This window comes from Oratosquilla oratoria, chromosome 15 (assembly GCF_046742065.1).
Source record: "Oratosquilla oratoria isolate Oo_2021 chromosome 15, ASM4674206v1, whole genome shotgun sequence".
Taxonomy (NCBI): Eukaryota; Metazoa; Arthropoda; class Malacostraca; order Stomatopoda; family Squillidae; genus Oratosquilla; species Oratosquilla oratoria.
The window spans coordinates 5348653-5356272 of record NC_134791.1 but is presented as its reverse complement, the minus strand read 5'-3'; the positions used below and the strand labels follow the sequence as shown (position 1 = coordinate 5356272).

The 7620-nt window shown below is 44.1% G+C and overlaps 1 protein-coding gene across 1 annotated transcript in view; it reads left to right on the top strand.

The window, feature by feature from the left end:
* Positions 1–4315: 4315 nt before the first annotated feature.
* Positions 4316–7620, top strand: part of Rab3 (RAS oncogene family member Rab3) — a 295748-nt gene continuing 292443 nt past the window's right edge. The window contains exon 1 of the mRNA XM_076198483.1: positions 4316–4469. The gene's annotated coding sequence lies outside the window, so the exon portion shown is untranslated. The remainder of the gene's footprint in view (positions 4470–7620) is intronic.

The following is a 7620-nucleotide window of genomic DNA, read 5'->3' as shown; positions in this document are numbered from 1 at the left end:
TCCCTTTTCCCCCCTCCCCCACCCATCAGTTCCTATCATCCAGTTTTCTTCTTTCCCACCCACTCCCTCCCCTCTCCCTTACTCCCCCCCCCCTTGCTTGGCGACACACATTACAATCATTATTCTGGCAGCCGCCAGGCGATTTGATTCGGCTGAGGCTGCGTCTATGGCACGGGGGATGACCTCTCACTCTTCTTCTTCCTCCCTCTTCTTCCTCCTCCCTCTTCACCCTTCTCTCCCGTCCTTTCCTCCCCCTCCTTCCCCTTCTCCCTCTTCACCCTTCTCTCTCCCTCCTAATTCTCTCCCTCTTGTTTCCTTGCTTCTCCTCCTCCTCCTCCTCCCCGTCTTCCTCCCTCCTCCACCATTCCTCCACCTCTCCACACATTTTTTTTTTTTTTTTTTTTTTTTTTTTTCTTGCGCCACTTAATCGTCGGCCCACTTTGCCACTTTTCGGTGTTCTTACATCTGCGATGGACCTCTGGAAAGATTGCGTCATTATGACTTATCTTATGCTCATCCTGAATGCACGCGCACGCACGCGCGCACGTACACACACACACACACACACACCTGAAAAAGAACAGCTTCCCACACAGTGTGATAGATATATGGAACAATTTGATGAAAAAAATAGTGTGTGCAAACGCAATACAAGAATTTAAGAACAAACTTGATCTTGCGAGATACAAATACGGGTCACCACGAGCATAGCTCCCCTTCCCATATAATACAACTAGGTAAGTACACACACACTAAACTCGAACCACCAACCCTGGAACAAAGAAGAGAAAGAGATCTACAGAATTACGAAAGGAATGGAAGTCCTTGATAGAGATAATTTACTAAAGTGGGTTAAAAGAAAAGGACATGAAAATAAAAATAATAAGGATAGTTACAGAAGAGATCTGAAAAAAAGAAGTTTCCCACACAGAATAGTAGATATCTGGAACAAACTGAATGAGGAAACAGCGAGTTAAAAAACTATAAAAGAATTTAAGATCAAACTGGATGCTAAAAGGTACAAAAGCGGGTCACTACGAGCATAGCTCTCTTCCCGTGAAATACAACTAGGTAAATACACACACACACGACACTCCAACCCTGGTGGGCAAGGGGTTGGGGTAGGGGAGTGTATGTAAGGAAGGGATTCTCAAATTGGCGTCGAAAAGAAAATTGACGACACATTGATTGGAAAATGTCGATAATAATTTATAAAAAAAAATCTGAAGAATATCGGACATTATTAGATTAAAAAATATATAAATATAATAATTTTTTGAATTAAAAAACAAATAAAAAAATTTCAGTAAATTTTCAGAAATTTCAGCAACGCTGGCAACACTGCCTACAACCAATCCATACCCGTCATCGTCGTCTCTCTATTGTCCGTATTAGGGTCATACAGGATGCATTCCGTACGACCTTGGCACCGGGGATTTTTCAGCAAATGAGAAATGAAACAGTCAAATATAATGGGCGCATATTATCTTTGTTTTGAATGAAGAAAAAAATAGAGGAATATTGTAGAATAATTTTTGGAAAAAAAAAAAAATCCACATCGCCTCGTTTTGAATTTCAATTTATACGTTTATTGTGACAGTTATGATGTCAACAATGAAAGAAGAAATTGTATGGATAAATGGATAACTGAACAGGTTTGGATTAAAGAACATGGATTATTGTACTGAGAATTAAGTTGCATATACTCGTACACCTCGACATATTTTCTTAATGCGAATTACCTTTTTATCATACTGCATGTCAACTATTACTACTACTATTCATATTAATTTTGACATGGGTGTTCTTTTTTGTCCTTGAATTAAAAACTAGGAAGTCTATAAATATTTTGAAAATTTCTTTGTGGGGTCCACGAGATAAAAAAAATAAATAATAAAAAGCCTCTGATGTAAGGTCACAGCATTACCCATAGATCAATAGATCAGGTCATATATATATATATATATATATATATGTATATATATATATGTGTGTGTGTGTGTGTGAACTCTGAACTCTCATCCGGGAGGGTAATAGCTGTCGATCACGAGTCCAACACGTGGCCCAAGACCATGAAGAATCACGAGAGACGGGGCCCTACGAGCGTAGCTTCTCTTCTGTAGGCGCCAGGTTGTCCACATGGAGAGAAGCGCTGGTGAAGGACATGGAGGAAATAACGAGGTTGTTATTGAAGTTTGCGTTTGCAAAAAGGTGGGGTGGATAAATGAATAAGTATGGATAAATGAACATGGACAATTGAACAGGTATGGATAAATAAACATGGATAAGTGAACATATATAGATAAATGAGCATGGATTATTGAACAGTTATGGATAATGAACAGGCATGGATAAATGAACATGGATAACTGAGTAGGTATGGATAACTGAGCAGGTATGGATAAATGAACATGGACAATTGAACAGGTATGGATAAATGAACATGGATAAGTGAACATATATAGATAAATGAACAGGTATGGATAACGAACAGGCATGGATCAATGAACACGGATAACTGAGCAGGTATGGATAAACATAGATTATTGAATACTATGGATAAATGAACATGGATATTCGAACATTTATGGATAAATGAACATGGGTTATTGAACATGTATGCATAAATGAACACAGCTAATTGAATTGGTATGGATAAATGGACATTTGAACATGTATGGATAAATGAACATGCATGGATAAACGGTCATTGATAATTGACCAGGTATAAATAAATGGAAATGGATTAAACTTGCATGGATAAATGAACAAGGGTTATTAAACAGGTGTGGATAAATGAACATGGATAATCAAACAGGTATGGATAAGTGAACATACATGGATAAACGGTTATGGATATATAAACGAACATGCATGGATAAATGAATATGGATTATTGAACATTGTATGGATAACTGAAGATGCATTGCCGCCGTGGACTGAACAAGGTTGAATTGGTCTTCCCCTAGTTAGGGACTGGCTGGGCCCCTAAATGGGTTTACCCTAGTTAGGGACTGGTTGGGTCCCTTGATGGGTCTCCCCTAGTTAGGGACTGGTTGGGTCCCTTAATGGGTCTCCCCTAGTTAGGGACTGGCTGGGTCCCTAAATGCGTCTCCCCTAGTTAGGGACTGGTTGGGCCCCTTAATGCTTCTCCCCTAAATAGGGACTGGCTGGACCCCTAAATGGGTCTGCCCTAGATAGGGACTGGCTGGGTCTTTTAATGCTTATCCCCTAGTTAGGGACTGGCTGGCCCCCTAATATGCCTCCCCTAGATAGGGATTGGCTAGGCCCCTAAATGGGTTTTCCCTAGTTAGGAACTGGCTAGGCCCCTTAATGGGTCTCCCCTAGTTAGGGACTGGCTGAGTCCCTTAATGCTTCTGCCCTAGTTAGGGACTGGTTGGACCCCTAAATGGGTCCCCCCTAGTTAGGGACTGGCTGGGTGCCTTAATGATTCTCCCCTAGTTAGGGACTGGTTGGGCCACTTAATGGGTTTCTCCTAGTTAGGGATTGGCTGGGCCCCTTAATGGGTCTCCCCTAGTTAGGGACTGGTTGGGCCCCTAAATGGGTCTGCCCTAGTTAGGGACTGGTTGGGCCACTTGATATTTCTCCCCTAGTTAGGGACTGGCTGGGTCCCTTAATGGGTTTGTCCTAGTTAGGGACTGGCTGGGCCCAAAATTGGTCTTCCCCTAATTAGGGACTGTTTGGGCCCCTTAATACGTCTCCTCTAGTTAGGGACTGGCTGGGCCCAAAATTGGTCTTCCCCTAATTAGGGACTGTTTGGGCCCCTTAATACGTCTCCTCTAGTTAGGGACTGGCTGGGCCCCTTAATGCCTCTCCCCTAGTTAGGGACTGGGTGGGCCCCTTAATGGGTTTGTCCTAGTTAGGGAGTGGTTGGGCCCCTAAATGGGTCTCCCCTAGTTAGGGACTGGTTGGGTCCCTTAATACGTCTTCCCTAGTTAGGGACTGGCTGGGCCCCTAAATGGGTCTCTTCTAGTTAGGGACTGGTTGGACCCCTTAATGGTTATGCCCTAGTTAGGGACTGGTTGGGTCCCTCAATGGCTCTTCCCTAGTCAGAGATCGACTGAGTTCCTTGAGTAGATCTCCCCTAGTTAGGGACTGGCCGGGCCCCTGAAATGGTCTGCCCTAGTTAGGGACTGGTCGAGCCTCTCCGTCCAACGAGAGGGAGGAGGGGTGAGAGGGTCAGAGAGAGAGAGAGAAAGAGAGAGTAAGTAAGAGTGAGACACGCACACACGCACGGACACACACGCACATACATACACACAAGTGTGAGCAAGCGAGACGGCGGTCAGTGTATTTCCACCACGCTGGCAGTGTAGTCTAGTGGGTTCGCGTCCGGGGGAGGATAGTGTCACTCAGTGTGCGTTAGTCGGCCTAAGGGGGGGGAATACTGTGATCCAGCGTCGAGGACTGCCACAGCCAGGAGTACCACGGACGTTACACAGAATCAGGTAAGCGGTAAAGGAATGGAGTTCGGGGGAGTGTTTTGGAGTTCGAAGGGCCGTCCAGGTGACGTGGAAAGGGAGGGAGAGAAGGGGGGAAGGGGAGAGGGGTAGGGGGATAAGGATGTTTTGGTACATATGGCGTTAAACTTATCGGTTTAGCTGTCTGGGGGTACATAGCACTAGATTGTCTGCTTCTTCCATACACTCTCTCCTTCGTCCTTCCTCTCTCCCCCATATTCTCCTCCTTCTCCTTCCCCCCTTCCCCACACCTTCTACAACACCCCTTCCCTCCTTCCTTTCCTTCTTCCTCCTCGTCTTAACTCCATTTAGAAAGGTCGATCTTCTTTCGACTGAATAAAATCGTCCGGAGATCATTAGTGACCCGACGCACCAAAAGAGGCTAAGAAATCCTGGGCTTGGATGTTCATGTATGGGCTAGAATGGATTTTATCACTCGTGTAGTTTTTTCATTTATATTCACGCGTATTTTGCTGTGAAGGAATGCAGGGTTGGTATCAACCTGGTTTATGATCACATGTGTTCCCGTGTAGAGGTGTATATGACTAGGCGAAGCAAATTCTCTCTCCCCCCTCTCTCTCTCTCTCTTTCTCTCTCTCTCTCTCTCACACACGCACATACGCACATATGCCCACACATATCAGTGATTAAATGGATGCACTAATTACAGTATCTGAGTTGTGTATACGTGGACGCGTATATGTTCGTGTGCGTGTGTGTACGTTGCAAAAATATATATGTATATATGTATACATATGAGACGTATTTTGGCGAGTTCGGACACAGACCCCCAACAGGAAACGGTGCATAATTATTCTTCGTCACATATTTCATATTCTTTCGTACGCTTGATGAAGAGACGCGAACGAGGCTAATGCTGGCCGCCATCTACTTATCCCCTTCCGTACCAGGTGGCACTTTTCCCTTTATTCTGACTGCCGTCAGGCGATTTTATTCACCTCCATGGTGCATTGACTGCCGGAGGTTCCTTCCATCCTTAGTTGAATAAAATCAACTGGCGACAAATAGAATAAAAGGTATTCGTTGATCGTGGCAGTTAGTGTTGCCAATACTTCTACACGAAGTTTCGCCATTTTGATTTCCTTTGATATCTTGGCACCTTGGCATCCTGACATCCTGACACCCTGGCATCTCGGTACCCTGGTACCTTGGTACCCTGGTATCGGTGCCATGACATCTTGACACCCAGGTACATTGACATCCTAACACCTTGGCACTCTGGTACCTTGGCACCCTGGTACCTTGGTATCCTGACACCTTGGTACTCTGGTACCTTGGCACTCTGGTACCTTGGCACCCTGTCACCTTAGCTCCCAGGTACCTTGGTACCTTGGCACCCTGTCACCTTGGCACCCTGGTACCCTGGCACCTTGGTACACTGACACCCTGTCACCTTGACACACTGGCACCTTGACACCTTAGCAACTTGGTACCCTGGGTACCTTGTCTATAAAACTTTAATTTTTGTCAATACTTTAGGAGTTTAGGGACATCTTATCAATACTTTATTGATTTAGGAACAGTCCCACGGACCACATGTGCTTCCACTGATGGTGGCTGCTGCTGCTGCGGCGGCGGTGACGACCTGTTGCTCCAGCCCACAGCTGCTCAGGCGGAGGAGGTGGTGAAGGTGGTGGTGCTACTTGATTGGTTTATATATTTTTTGTATTTTTCTTTTTCTTTCGTTCCTCTTTCTCTTGTCCATTTTCTATTTCTCTTCATCTTTGGTTCTCTCTGTTTCTCTCTCTCTCTCTCTCTCTCTCAGAGAATGCACCTGATGTGCTCTTTTTTTTCATTCCTCTTTTTTTTTGTCCATTTTCTCCTCCTCTTCCTTTTTGTTTCTCTCTGTTTCTCCCTCTCTCTCAGAGAATGCACCTGATGTACTCTTTTTTATTTTTCTTATTCCTCTCTTTCTTGTCCATTTTCTCTTCCTCTCTCTTCCTCTTTGAGTCTCTCTCTCTCTCTCTCTCTCTCTCTCTCTCTCTCTCTCTCTCTCTCTCTCTCTCTCTCTCTCTCTCTCTCTCTCTCTCTCTCTCTCTTTCTGTCCCTCTCTCTCAGAGAATGCACCTGATATCCAGAACCTTCTAAAATCCGGAACATTGACTTCCGGATATTGGAGGGATTTCCGAATTTCGAAAATTCCCGAGAAGAGAGAGAGAGAGAGTTCTGTATAAGAGGAAGCTGTGTGGTACCCCTCCGGCTGACCTTCGATTATCTAGTGCGAAAAAGAGCACGAAAAAGAGCACGAAAGAGAGAAACCCTGAACACCTGTAGCCATACGAGGAACACGTGTCTAGATAGTAACGTCTAACCTAGTAATGGCGTCGAGCTTAGTCACCATAGCTTCACGACTTAGGACAAAAATAAGGATAAATATAAGAAATGATATGAGTATACAAAGGTTTAAAAATAAAATAAAATAATCGAAACAGAAGAACTAGAATAATAATGAAACGAAAGGAAATAGAAATGCAATGAGATTAAGAAATGATAGAGAATATACTACATATACTGTATATACATGTATAAAATATATATATATATACATATGTATACACATACATATATACATTGACATTTTATGTATTATATTGTTATAATTTCCATTCTCATGACCATTCAGTTTATCATTACTCATTCATTCATTTATTCATTCATCTATTTATTAATTATTCAGTCTATTTTTGGGTTCAACTAAAGAGATCGTGGATCACTGAGTTGATCAAATTGTATGCAGGTGTTTATGCGCACGCAAGTTGACGCTGACCTGACCCCATTCCTCTGGACTGACAGTTGTAGCAGCTGACGACGTGGCGCGTTGGGCCTCGTTCTCAGCTCGTCAGAACGAGGGCTCATCGCAAAGGGGTGTGGGGTGGGGTGGGGGGCTGCCCTGGCTGTCCGTGCAATAAGGGCACAGGTGATTGTAGGAGGTAGGCGTCTCCTGGGGTCTGTTGTGGTTGTTATGACCTCCTCTGAGGTCAAAGGTCAGACTTCGGATGAATTGAATCACCTGGTGATGTCCATAGCTATGAGGAAACACACACACACACACACACACACACACACACACACACACACACACACACGCAAAGGTATGATAATTGGGGAGTAAGGAACA